Raw genomic sequence first — 14,276 nt, 5'->3', positions numbered from 1 at the left:
ATTCTGATTCCCTATGGCTGGCACCAGGACAGGAATCGCGATTTGTCAGAAGCTCCCACTGGGGATTTTTATGATCAATATAGATACGTGTAAGTGCTGTGGCAGGTCCTGGACCTCCCCGAGCACTCCTTCCCTCACCCTTTCGTCCTTACTAATAGAACCCTGACCCCATTTCACAGACAGGTGAGCACGTGGCTCAGTCCAGCCCCTAGGCTGGTCATGATACGTGTCCCAGATGACGCTGGTGGCATTACTAGGAAAGCTCCTGGAACTGGAAAGATGCAGCTGGCATTCCCCTTTGATCTTTCCCACTTGATCCTGCCAGTGATACAGACGGAGTGCCTGTGGCCAGGGAGACAAAAGCCACATTTAAGGAGAGAGGGACGAGAAGAGAGGAGATCCTGCCTCCCTGAACTGTAGTACCAGCCCTGGATTATGTATTCCTGCCATGTGTTACCTGGAATAAACAAAGCCCCTCTTTGAGCCACTATTCAACATGCAGGAAGATGCAATTCACGGTGACAGAGCAGGGCATACCTGAAATTTATTTTTGCCCAGCTTGTGTCAGGGGTGGTAGACTATTACCCTAACACCTAAACCCAAATGTGTACAGGGACTCAACTGGTTTATCTCAACTCGTTTATCTATTACTCTTTGCACTTTACTGGGAAAGTGACTGGGTCCTCCTGGCAGGCACTATCCATGCACTTCCACAGTGATCCCGGCTGTCAGAAAGTCTGCCACATCCAACATGGGGCTTCCATGGGAGCCCCGGACATGGCCCCCTTGGCAGTTTGCTAGAAGGGGCAAAGAGCACAGAGGTGCACCAGGTACCAGGTGTTTACAAGTTAGGCCTGGCAGTGGCACGCATCATTTCCGCTTGCCGTCCCATTGCCTACATCTCAGGCACACGGTCACGCGTAACAGCAAGGAAAGCTGGGCAATGATGCCTAGATGTGGCCCAGGAAGAAGAGGAGAGCAAGGATTTAGGTGGCAACCGGGAGGTCCCTGCAACCTGTGCCTTTCTGAAAGTAATCCAAAACTTGACTACGTTGGGTTTTCTTAAAGAGAAACTCACAAAAATGCTCAAAGCACGAACTGACAGTCCAGCATGCCATTAAACGTGGCTGTCCCCCTCGGGGACTGTGAGACACTGAGGTGACTTCTTGACCTCTCTCTCGAAGCCTTGATCACTTTCGTACTATCTTAAAGGCATACCGACAGTATTTGTCTCATGATATTTTCGATGCCGCTAACTGAAATAATGCATAAAAACTCGTATGGGCCCTCAGTAATATCCGGGAAACAGTCAAATATTAGTAACAGTATAGCAGCATTACTGTTTCTGATTCATTCTACCGTAATGTTGATCGGTGTTTCGTGTTTATTGTATTGCCATTATTGTGGCCACTTTGTGAGCCACTGGCACACAATTTCCTGAATATCAAACATTGAATGCAAGCTGGTGCCTACTACATATATCAAAGCATAAAAGCTAACTTTTTCATCATCATGATTAACAGTAACATTTCATTAACAAATGTGGACTTGGGACGGGTAATACATATTTCAAGTATATGAATAATTTAGGGTGTGTCGGATATCACAAGGGCATATTTACTCTTTTTAAAATTTATTTTTTCATGAGATAAAGAGAGAACGAGAGAGCAGCTGCCATGCATGGAGCCCGATGTGGGACTCGAATTCAGGACTCCAGGATCCCACCCTGGGCCGAAGGCAGGCACTAGACAGCTGAGCCACCCAGGGATCCCACATTCTTACTGTTTAAGGCAATATTTCTTCCAAAGAAGTCAGAGAAGATGATGACGGATGTGTGGATAAATTTGAACAAAAATGCATGCAGTCTGGTTGACCCTTCTTATCTCCTTTTTTTCCCTTCCACTCTCTCTGTTTTCCTTTGGCCTCCATAACTGCATAGTGTCCCGTTATCTCCTTTCATTCTGGCAACTTATTACCATTGCTAGCTCCTTCTCTTCAGATGAGCCTTCGCATGATGATGTTCCTCAGGACTTTGTTTTACTTGATTCTTATCTCAATCAATATACTTTCCCTATACTTTTCCACCTATGTGCATGATTTCAATGGCCATTTACATCAGAGCTTCTCAAAGGGTGGTGCATGGGATCACCGGTATATCAGAATCCCTGAAAGGAGAGTGTTAAAGTCCAGATTCCTTAGATCTGTCCTAAGCCTGCCCAATCAACCATGTGGGCGTGCTAGGAATCTGCATTTTAAGTAAATTCTCCAGGTTGTTCTCAAACTTGGAACCACTGTATTAGTCAAGAAGGACCTGACTGTCACAAACAGTGGCAGCTCAATATCTCCATCTGGTGGCTTCATAAAACCACTGTCTTTGTTTTGCAAATGCCCACCAAGGATGTGAGGAATATATTAAAAATCTGAAAATCAGGAAAGAAATTGGAACAAGGGACTTTAGTGGAGCATCTGCTCCATGACTAACCAAGAAGAGTTATGACACCTTTTGAGTTATAACAGCTTTTGACTTTTCTAACACCGACCGTGAACTTGTCAGTTTTACACTTGTAAGGAGAAATCAAATTGATACATCTCAGAGGTCTTCCGACTATAGAAAACCACAGGTATTGGATGACTCCTGTCTATAGATCGTATCAGCACGTTTTGATTTCTTACGGCAGTGCCAAGAGGATTTCAGGAATTTTGAAGTTATCCTTCCAGAGGTTAGCTCATAAGTTGGACACGCTAGTCACAGCATACACAAAACGCCTAAATGTGAGAGCAAAAAACTATAAAACTCTTAAAATAAAAGGTAGCAGTAAACCTCCATGAATTTGGATTTCTTAAACATTAGACCAAAAGCAACAAAAGAAAAGAAATGGGAAAATTGACGTTCACCAAACTGAAAACAAGTTTTTGCATTAAAAGACACTATCTTTGGGCACCTGGGTGGCTCAATCAGTTAGCATCTGCCTTTGGCTCGGGTTGTGGTCCTAGAGTCCTGGGATTGAGCACCGCATCGGGCTCCCTGCTCAGCGGAGAGCCTGCTTCCTCTCCTGCTCCTCCTGCTTCTGTTCTCTGTCTCTCTCTTTCTCTCTCCCTCTCTCTCTCTCTATCTTTTTGTCTCTGTCGCTGTCTCTCTCTCTCTCTTCTCTGTCTCTGTCTCTCGCTGTCTCTCTCAAGTAAATTAGTAAAATCTTTAAAAGAACAAAAAATAAAAGACACTATAAAGAGAGAGAGAAAGATATCCTAAAGATGGGAGAAAATATTGTCAAATCATATGTCTTTTTAAAAACGATTTTATTTATTTATTCATGAGAATACACAGAGAGGAGAGAGAGAGAGGCAGAGACACAGGCAGAGGGAGAAGCAGGTTCCATGCAGGGAGCCGGATGTGGGACTTGATCCCTGGTCTCCAGGATCACGCCCTCGGCTGAAGTTGGCGCTAACCTGCTCAGTAACCCGGGCTGCCCATATGATTTTTAAAAAAGTATTATATGTATTTATTCAAGAGAGTCAAGGAGAGAAAGAGGGAGGCGGAGACACAGGCAGAGGGTGAAGCAGGCTCCATGCAGGGATCTTGACATGGGACTCGATCCCAGGACCCCAGGATCACGCCCTGGGCCAAAGGCAGGCACCAAACCGCTGAGCCACCCAGGGTTCCCCCTGCAAATCATATGTCTAGAGAGAGTCTAGCAACCAGAGTATAGAAAGAACCCTTAAACTCCAACCAAATTTAAAAACAAATAAGGATGGAAAGAGATCTGAGTACATATTTCCCGAGGGAAGATAAACAAATGGCCAAAAGTCACATGGTAATATGCTCAATATTATTAGTCACTGGGAATTGCAAACCAAAGCCTAACAATAGCTGTTAATGCCCCTAGAATGTCTAACATTAAGGGGAAAGAGTTGGTCTTTCAGAAAGCATCTCTGATTTGAAAAGATGGGCCATGGGTGCTTCCCACTATTTTCCCACCCCTAAAACTACATAGGCTACATACATGGAGGCTCTTGGTATGCCTCTTCCTCTCCTCTTCACCAAGAACCTTTCGAAAGCCTTCATTCAGGCGGCACACAGTTCTATGAAAACTCCAGCTTGCCCTGCTCTCCTGGATTGCACATAAAACGAGAGGCCTTTGTCTGGCTCTGGAATCTGGGGTCCAGGGCTGTGCTGGGTCTGTCTGGAACCAGTGTGAGGGCTGATTTGGGGCATCACTTGCCAAATCAGCACTCGGTGACATCGTGTCAGTGGTTTGAATTCGGCCATAATGGAACTACTTACAACATGGAAATAGGAAAACCCTGGAGCTCGGACCTGCAATCTCCCCTCCCGAAAGCCTGTTTCCAGCACATCACACTGCCCAGGACTGGCCACAGAAGAATTGCCTGGAGCTCCTTAACAGGAAACAAGAGCTATGTCACAGGGCACCTCTGCCCCCTAATGTAGATGACTATGAGAGTGGAAGTGTGCGCTGTGTGCCCTTCTGAGAGGAGCCCTACCTCGGGGCATAGCCATCATTGGCAGTGTGGTTGCAGCAGTACAAGCTGAGCGCACATCCCAAATGTGAGAGGCTCTATCTCATCTCTATCTCCCTATTGTCCTCCATCAGGGACATTTCTGGGGACTCGCCTCTCTTCTCAGGAACCACTGGTGTCCTGAAAACAAGGTCAGTACACAGTTGTCCAAGGGTACACTGAGGGTCATTTGGTCTTGTTGCAACCCGAGTTTCTAGTTAAGGCAAATGGATCTCTTACATCCAGGGCCTTTGTCCTGACACGTCTTCTCCTCTTGGGTCATTTTTAATTGACTGAGAGTCCTTGAATCCCACCCACACAAACACACACGGCCTCATGTGTCTTGGCACATTGAAAGGAGGTCCTTAATGGAACCTGGATCCTCAGCGTGTGCGTGTGAAGTGAAGACAGAAGCTGTTATCTTTCCACTTTATTTCTTCCATAACCCATTTTACAAAAACTCCCCTGCCCTCAATGCCTTTTCTGAGACCATCAGATATTGTCTTCAATGTTTCATTCATTCATTCACTCACAAACTCATTCATTCATTCACTGGATTGGTCAGGGTGTAATTGACTGAGACCACGATCAACGCTCGGCATCTGAGGAGGTATTAGTACTTCCTCGTTTCCAGAGCAAGCGAACATCAGGAAGACCTTTTCTGATGACATTCTGGTTTCCATGACAACTGGGGTAAGCCATTCTTTTATGGAGACAGAAGAAACATTTAACAAGGATATTTACAGACTGGAGAGATGGAGTACATGTAGAAACATCGGACTAGTCAGTGTCTGCTATCAATGTGTTAGTCGTGTGTGTGTATGTGTGTTGCCAGAGTGTGGTCTTCAGTTGGACTTTAAGAGCTCTAATCCCTCCTGTTTTATCAGAGGGGATGGCAGCTTCTCTTGGGGCTGGGGAGCTTAGGTGACTGAATAACTCTGTCACACCAGGGCCCCTTTCTGCTGTCCTAAGGTGACACCATTGCCCGAGGGCATTGTTACCTGACTTCTTGAAAGCAGATATCCCCAAATATTCCTCATCATGTACCTCTGCTTGATGAGTGTCCCATGAACCCTTAAAGATATAAGTCGACTCACTTGCACTGACTGAAAATCCAGTTATTATGTGTGTGAAATGGGAGAGCATTAGAAGTCGGCAAATAAGGTAAATGGGTAGGATTGGAAGATCTAATGTGACTCTGTGTAGCCTAGGGGATGATATTGTGCTCACTCTGAGTAGCCGACACACACATGATCTAAGAAACATCTCTAACAGACAAAGTCGGAGCCCACGCTCTGAGGTCTCCTCTTCAGACGTCATGGCTTCTCAGAACCACCGTATCCTCCATTGGGTTCTCTGGAACTACAAGTGCCCACTCTTCCTGTCATGACACTCTTGTGTCGTTGCTCAATTGTTCTTTTTTTTTTCTTTTTTGTTCTCAAATAACTCAAGCTATCTTTCACAGAACTAGGAAGAGAGTGTTGCCTAAAAGTCATGCTGGTCTTCCCTCTTTGCTTTTAAAGCTGTTCTTTTCCCACTGGGTTCTAGAAGTTTAACCATGATGAGCCTAGACCTGTGTGTGTGTGTGTGTGTGTGTGTGTGTGTGTGAATGTTAGAGAAGAGGAGAGGGAGAGCAGGCAGAGGGAGGGAATATATTATACTTACAAGTTGGCATATCAATACACCATCTGATATTTTTCTTTATTTTGGAACATTGTTGCCTATTGTTCCTTCACACATTCAGCAGCCCTTCCCTCTTCTTGGACTGCAGTACAATATATCTTCTGTGGTTAAATATATACATTTTAATAATGAACATTTCCTTTGATCCATACAAAATGTACCTCAAAGACATTTCCAATGTATTTGCATTGCTTTCTATGCAATGGTTGGTACTGTTTTGCTTGCCTGCTTTTTGTTCACTTACATCCAGGATTTCATTTCATATCACCTTAGAATCTTTGCAAAGTAAGGTGTCGGTGCCTATGTACACATAAATGTGTCCTCCGTGTAATGTTTTAAAACATTTGAGAGGGGATCCCTGGGTGGCGCAGCGGTTTGGCGCCTGCCTTTGGCCCAGGGCGCGATCCTGGAGACCCGGGATCGAATCCCACGTCGGGCTCCCACGTCGGGCTCCCGGTGCATGGAGCCTGCTTCTCCCTCCGCCTGTGTCTCTGCCTCTCTCTCTCTCTCTCTCTGTGACTATCATAAAAAAAAAAAATTAAAAAAAAAATAAAACATTTGAGAAATGATGTCTACCCTCACCACCCACTTCTGTCCTTTTCCTTCCACTCTTGCCAATGCAACAGTGCCATGACATTTCTGTTCATCATTCTGGACTCTTCTCTTGCATTGACATGTCTTTTGTATCCAAAGATGAAGTAGACACCGTTGCTCTCATGTGAATGTGTGCCTTACGGAAAGCGTAATATTTGCACTTCATTGGTCTCTAGATATGTTTTCTTTGGGGGGGGGAATGAATTTTTGTCCACTGTCAGCACATGAAGGTCTGCATCAGTCCTTGTGTTGGATGCATAACATGCCCTTGTTGGCTTAGATTATCGGTTTTAGTCTATTCCCATGGGTAGCAAGCACCTGGCAGACATCCAATGCCGTTATGACAAGCTACGATGCAGTGAGTTGTCTTGTGAATTAGGGCACCTTTTTCTCCTTGTGCCCGACACAGGGAAATTAATAGGTTCTGAAATACACACTTTGTCCACTCACCTGGATATCAGTAATTATGGAAGTCTCGCCTGCAGGAAAGACCACGATGCCCTTGACTTTTTCAGTCCTAAGGCTGTGCATGATTTCATGACTGTTAGAGAGGGAAGTGGAGGTCTCCCTGTGGCAGGTAACAGTGACTGTAGGGGTAACAGAGAATCTCTGGAAGAAAATTGGCCTGCTTGATGGGAGAAACCACCTGAGTTTGCTAAAGGAATGGGACAGAAGTCACTCTAGTCTTAAAATAAGGCCCCGAGGCGAACCCTGATGTTTGTGTAGTCCTTTGCACAAGCACTCATGCTTTTGCTCCTCTGGGTAGCTCTAGTACTCTTGATGGTGTGTGCCTGCAAGCATAGTTGCTATGGTTCCTTCTTTCTTAAGGGAAAATGGGGGGCAGGGTTTGGCAATTTGAACGTGTAGGTGCTCTTAGGGTTGTAGTGGATCATTTGTAGGTGAGAAGCAAGCCTAGTTTTGTCAGTTCTTTGATAGAATTGAGGGTGGTTCACGAGTTTTCAGTCTGCGCTACTTCCCATTGAAATATTTATACAAAAATGGTCCACATTTCCAAGTAGGTGTGACCTCTATGAGTTTATGAAACTAGTGAGCAACATAAGGGAAAGGTCTGAAGATGCAATTCCCACTCAGTTGCTCTACAAATGGAATGTGGTTAAAAACTTTGACATGTGGAAAGTTCATGCTGGATTCATGGGGCGGTGGAAAGGCATAACAGTAGGCAAGAACGTGTTTTCTCTCTAAGTGAAATTACATGAAATGTGCCTTTATTGCTGAAAGGGGAAACTGCTAACTCGTCTATTCATGGAAATACATGTTGTGGGGACAGTTTAAGGTCACAAAGCCTACAGCTTTAAAGAAGCTCCAAGGTGTGCCTCGGAGGCTCAGTCGGTAGGGGACACCACTCTTGATTTCAGCTCAGTTTATCATATCAGGGTCATGAGATCGAACCCCGTGTGGGGCTCTGCACTGGGCATGGAGCCTACTTAAGATTCCATCTCCCTCTACCTATGGCCCCGCCTTCCTCCTCCCTCTCAGAATGAAAAACACAGAAAAAAAAGTCCAATAAATAAGCAATGAATTTAGGGAAGGGATGAGAGGGTGTTGGGTTAAAGATGAGAGAAGTTCTGCCTCTGGGGAGTGGAGGGGTGCGGGAGTTCTATCAACGACAGTGCCCTTGTTTTGACAGAACACGTTCAGAGGGTTGCGTTCATTTTTGTTTGGAAGTGATCACAGCCCTCAATGGGGAAAGGAGTTAAGGAACAAAGCTTCCAAATTCATTCTTCCAAAAGTCATTGCCATTGACTGGAGAAATAAATGTTCGTTGCCACCACGTTCTCTCATTCCTTAGCCAAGGGGCAAAGGGACTAGAGTTAACAGCAGGACTTCAAAATTGAAGCTGGTTCATCTGAGGGTTCTATTTCTTGATGGTCTGGAATTGACCCTGAAGTTACAAATTGTGGAGTTGTTACTTCTACGATTCCCCTTCTGTTTTATTCTATTCATTTTTACTGGGCAGGCATGTTTGGTATGACTGTAAACTAGAATTGTGGATACATGTTCAGATCCAAGCCCTCCAGGATTGGGGGTCACTTTAATAGTTACTTCAGTGTCATCCAAGGTTCTATTTTTAATACTTGTTCCTGGTGTGCAGAAGAGGATCAACATTTACATATAATTCCCTCTCTCTGTCCCTCTTTCTGTCCAACTGCCACGTGTCTGTCTACACACCCACCTGGATGCACCCTTAGAGGGAAAGAAGAGAGCTGTGCTCCTGTTAGGATGAAAAAATAAGGAAATCATCTGCAACATTATGTGCCAACCCTTAAATGGAAGATGTTTGGACAGTGGGCCAAAGCATCTGTTGAGTAGGCCATGGAGGATTTTATATTTCCCTTAAAAACCCTTTCCTTCTGACTGCGTCTCTCAAGGATGCATTGTTTTGGTAACCGGACAAAATGATTGGAATTGATATTTTGGTTGTCCGCTGCAAGTTACTCCATTAAAGTGCTTCGTAGTTGAACAGATGTACACAAACGTGGATGGGAGAGAATAGTCAAATAGGTGCTATGGTTTTTAAAGCCCTTTCTAATATCTTATAGAAAATAGGTTTAAACAGAATTTAAAAGTGCGAGACTCATATATTTGCAGTTCGCATTCCTTCTGGGTGATCAGTTTACTGATCCTTAACGGTTTTCCTACTTTATAATCTTAAACAGCATTTTAGAATCTCTGTGTGTATTTCCAAGATAAGGAACTGAGGGAAGCTTGAAAGAAGCCCTGCCCTGGAAGCAACAACATTTGCATGCATGTGTAGAGCAGAAAGCATGGATTCCATGCATCAATATCAGATATCTTGCATCTCTAACCTCATCACTCTGAATCTGTGTATGTACCTGTGAGTGTGTGTGTTTCTTGGGGGTCTGTTTGGAGCTCAGGTGACTCAGGCACTCCTGTTCTGTGTGAGAGACTGGCAGGTCATGCTGCAGGGAGACTGCAGTTGGTTGAGTTACCTGTTTTTCCTTCTCTTCTCTGTTCCGTGTCCTCACCCGACACCCGTGATCTAAGAGCCAGTACACTGAGTTCTGTAAAGCAGAGGACACAATACCTGCATGATCATACATTCTGGCAAGAAAAGGTTTGTGCAGGCTGGGCCCAAAGTCTGAGTCATCATACGTTGCATATTGTAGCCAGGAGTATGTGTGAACAATGTCCGGCATACACGCATTTTTTTTAGGGAAATAATCTGTTGTAAATCAAAGCGTACCATTTGAAACCGATACTGGATGAACTAAAATCTGTAAGCGAACTGTGATACATAATTGAACAGTATATGTGGAAAAGTAGAACCCATTAACAGGTATTTCCTGATGGGTCGGAAGGGGGATTGAGAGAACAACTGCATTTTCTGCATGACACACATCTAAAAGATTGAAATGTATTTAAATTAAGTTTTTAAATGTCAGGGAAACCACATTGCAAAAACTGATTCACAAAATTGATACAAAAAATCAGATTCTTACGAAACAGTGATACCATACTGCTCTTGAGTGAAGAAATACAGTCCTAGGCAATATGTGCACGCGTGTGTATATGGCGCATTGGGAACGTGCACTGAACCCTCATACCATCATGTTGACAGCAAGCATCTATAATGTATTGCCCCCCGTGTACACCCCTCGGCATGGTTTTTCTCTTCACAATTTTACTTCAGAAACACCAACACACACTTACAAAATAGACACCGTTTTTGTTGCACACACACAAACACACACACACCCAAACGCTGCTACTATTAAATCTTTGCATTTAAGATGGACAAAAAGGCTATTATGAAAGCCGTAGTTGCCATGGTTCTGAAATAGGAGGATTAGCCTAAACTAAACAGGTTAATGTGGCAATATTTTTGAAATGCAAAAGAAGGAAGCAGAGAGACAGGTCTACATTCCAAATGAGATGTAACTAACATTTCTGTTTCAGAATAGCCTGTATTCCAGAGTTGGGGAAGGGAAAATGATGACTCCATCCCCATTTCGTTGGCTTCATTTCCCATCTGGCTTTCCGATTTTCAAGATTAACATTAGAGGTACGTACGTCCTGGGTATCTACATTTGAGGCCATTTGATCCCTGGAAGGACTGTGCACCTCAGAGGCACAGAGCAGAGGAAAGGGACTGCCAGACAAGCAGTTGGAGCGTGTGAACCAACAGGTGGTGCGAATAGACTCACGCCTCCCCTCATCTACGTGGTGTTTTGTAAGATGTTCCTATTTTACTAAACATTTCACTTGCAGTCATTTCATGTTGACATTTGGAGTGTGGCTTATTCCGCTCCTGGCTCTACAGCCATCTCTTTCCGAAAAGTTAGCGCTGGGGGAGGGGAGGGGGATGGGCAACAGCCTTTTGAGCCACCGTAGTGCAATGCAAAAGGGCAGGTCACAGCCAATGGCCCATGCCTGTAGCAATCCTTATGAAGGATGGCACCAGTAACCACCAGGATGATCTTGGTGAACCTCTGGATTCTAAGCTCATGCTCTTGAACCCAAGACTGGGCTGGCTGGCGTTCAGGGTCTCTAGGCAGGAGATTGTCCCTGGCTTCCTTGGTGCACAGGGTGACATCAGCGCCCCCAGAAAATAAGGCCCGAGTGAAGCATTCCCCCAGGATGAGCCCCAGGGAGCACAAAAGGCACAAGACGGCCAATAACACAAATGAGATCTGGAATATGACACCCGCCTCCCCACACAGATGCTCTTTAGTACGGAGTGGCAACAAGCAGGGCAAGAAGTTGGGTATGGAAGGTTAAAAAACTCCTCAGGTATCTTCTGTATGTTCCCCGATACTTGCCTTGTATTTACCCCCCTATCTGACACACACTCTTTATAGTACTTTGTTTTATCTCCTTTCAATTCTCATTGACCGATGTTCTTCTACGTTCACAAAAGGAATTTTTTCCCCTAATGCTTTTCTTCTCTTCCTTTCCCACATTCCAGTATTCTCCTATACAGTCCATTCCGATGACAAGTCCCCGTGACCCTGGGAGCCTCAGGTGAAGAAGGACAGTCCACACAAGCCGTAAACCCTTTGTGGCCCGAGGCCAAAAGCCATGCTGAAGGACATTGTTTGAGGGAAGACGTGCCCTCGGAGTGTGTCTGACGGCCAGACCCCTCAACCTCTATTAGTCACCACTTGAGAGGACACCCAAATCACAATGGATGCTGAGTATGTCCTATGCAATTGGAAAGGCCACTTGTGGCCAGCAAGGGTTTTGTCTAGATTCGGGGTCTCACCAAGAAATAAGAGGAAAGGAGCACTTTCTCTAGAAGTTGAAATACTCTCGGTAGATGAAAAAATTAAAGTGAAAAGCACAGATGTAAAGATCCTAAACGAATCTCAGATTGAATCCATTACCTCCTTGCTAACAGCCCAGTCGAAGGCCAGTGTCCCAGCGGGACAGGAAGTGCCTTACAGAAACGCTCTTACAGTGGCATTGGAGATTCTGAAGGAGAGAGCAGATGTGCGCCCAGCAGGAGCATCGGATGATCCAGAGACCACTACACCGTCCCGAAGGGGACCAAGAAAGCGATCTCTTAAAAACTACCGGAAGGCCAAAGGGATCTTACTGAGGCGTCTCAGGAAACGCAGAAACCTCAAATCACGGCTGGTGCGTACTCAGAGACTGGACGCCCCAGAAGGCGGCCAATCACAGGCACACACAACCGTCACTCCCGTTCCAAGGAAAAGGCGAGCAAAGTCCTCACCAAGCTCCAGCAGGCACCCGAACTTACCGTCGCTTGCAGAAGATGGTGGTGAGAAAGAAGGCAAGGAAGAGAGGGACACCTCAAGAGTTAGGCCCTCGCATGGCATAGCCAAGGAAGAGGGTACCGGGGCTGAAGATGGAGGCATCCTTCCATCTCCGCCACCAGGTCTCAACCTCACTGTGCCCGAGGAGGCTCTGAAAGAAGAGTTACCTGACACCCACGCACAGACCCCGGCTGCCTCCTCTGAGCGCTCTGCCTCCCCTGGGAATGTTGAGGACCACAGAGAGGGTCCCTTGAATCCCGGCTTGAAAGCTGTGGCAGCCTCCTCCAGTGCCCCTAACCTGACGCCACGTTGTTTACTCCGTCTGGCAAACAGGAGAAGGAAGCTACAGGTACGAGAGCTTGAGAAAGGGCTGCAGGAATCTCGACCTTCGGCCAGCTCAAAGGCTGTGAACCCCACCACTGCTATTAAGAAGGATGTCAGCCAGGAAATGGGACAACTGACCAGCATGCTTTCTCCACAGGAGCCTTGTCCCATTGAAGGAGGAATGATGGTCTGGTTTAAATTTCAAAATCACCCCTTTTGGCCAGCGGTGGTAAAGAGCGTCAGCCAAGCAGAGCAGACTGCAAGGGTGCTTTTGATTGAGGCAAACATGCACGCTGAAATGAGTGGCATTCGAGTTCCTCTTCGAAGATTAAAGCCCCTGGAATGCAAAGAGAAAGAAACACTGATGAAGAGAGCCAGGAAAGTGTACGAGCAAAGTGTGAACTGGTGCTTCTCCCTGATTTCTCACTACAGAGAAGGGCTCACTTGTGGGTCTTTTGCAGGCTCCTTCCTGGACTATTTTGCTGCTGACGTCAGTTACCCAGTTAGGAAAGCCATCCAGGATGGGGACCTGGAGGCTGACTTCCCGAAGGTCAATTATGCCGACCTGGAGGATTCTGAGGAGGAGACCTCCGCGGGCGGGAAGAGGCCCCGCAAGAAGATTCTCCCTGACCGGATGAGGGCTGCTCGGGACCGAGCCAACCAGAGGCTCGTGGACTTCATCGTGAAAACGAAAGGGGCTGATCACCACCTTCTGGACATTGTCAAAGGCAGGAAACAGTCCAGGTGGCTGACATCATTTCTGAATTCCAACAGGTACACGCTCTGCATTGAAACATACCTGGAGGATGAAGACCAGTTGGATGTCGTGATGGGACATTTACAAGAAATCTACAAACAAATAGACAGGAAGAGGCTGACTCTGGCAAGGGACGACAAAGTGAGATTTGTTCTGGAAGTTCTTCTGCCAGAAGCAATCATTTGTTCAATTGCTGCACTTGACGGATTAGGTTATAAGGAGGCAGAAGAGAAGTACCTACGGGGCCCACCCGTGCATTACCGGGAAAAAGAGCTGTTTGATAAAAATATCTTTAAAAAAATACGGAAGAGATCGGCACCCGGGCTCAGGCCTAATAAGTAAGCCTTCCTGTGCCCACACTGCAGCAGGGAGACCTCTCATTGCCCTGTCTGTATGCAGGGCGGGATCCTTCCATTCTCTATGCCATGTACATACATTCTAGAAGTTTGAGACCCCGGCAACATGCTGTGTTCATTTTGGATCCATCTGTGTCCCTTGTGCGTAGCACGGCCACCATTGTTTCTGGTTCCCAAACGCCTCGCAAACTAATTTGATGAAAAATAGACTGCAGACTGTCGTACTTCTCTCTACTTACTTGGATGTGTCATTGTCTAGATGTTTTCATAAGGTTGCTTTGGTCAGCA

At 45.8% G+C, this 14,276-nt stretch overlaps 1 long non-coding RNA gene across 2 annotated transcripts in view; it reads right to left on the bottom strand.

Moving 5' to 3' along the window:
- Window positions 1-4,930: 4,930 nt before the first annotated feature.
- Window positions 4,931-14,276, bottom strand: part of LOC140596083 (uncharacterized) — a 35,391-nt gene continuing 26,045 nt past the window's right edge. The window contains exons 3-4 of one of the 2 annotated variants that reach the window (XR_011998122.1): window positions 9,765-9,836; window positions 4,931-6,717 (exon numbers count right to left, since the gene is read on the bottom strand). This is a non-coding gene — a long non-coding RNA (uncharacterized lncRNA). Of the gene's footprint in view, window positions 6,718-6,739; window positions 9,837-14,276 lie in introns of those variants that run through there. The other variant, XR_011998121.1, reaches the window with a different exon arrangement.

This window comes from Vulpes vulpes, chromosome X (genome assembly GCF_048418805.1).
Source record: "Vulpes vulpes isolate BD-2025 chromosome X, VulVul3, whole genome shotgun sequence".
In the NCBI taxonomy this organism is placed as follows: Eukaryota; Metazoa; Chordata; class Mammalia; order Carnivora; family Canidae; genus Vulpes; species Vulpes vulpes.
This window is presented reverse-complemented; position numbering and strand designations above follow the sequence as displayed.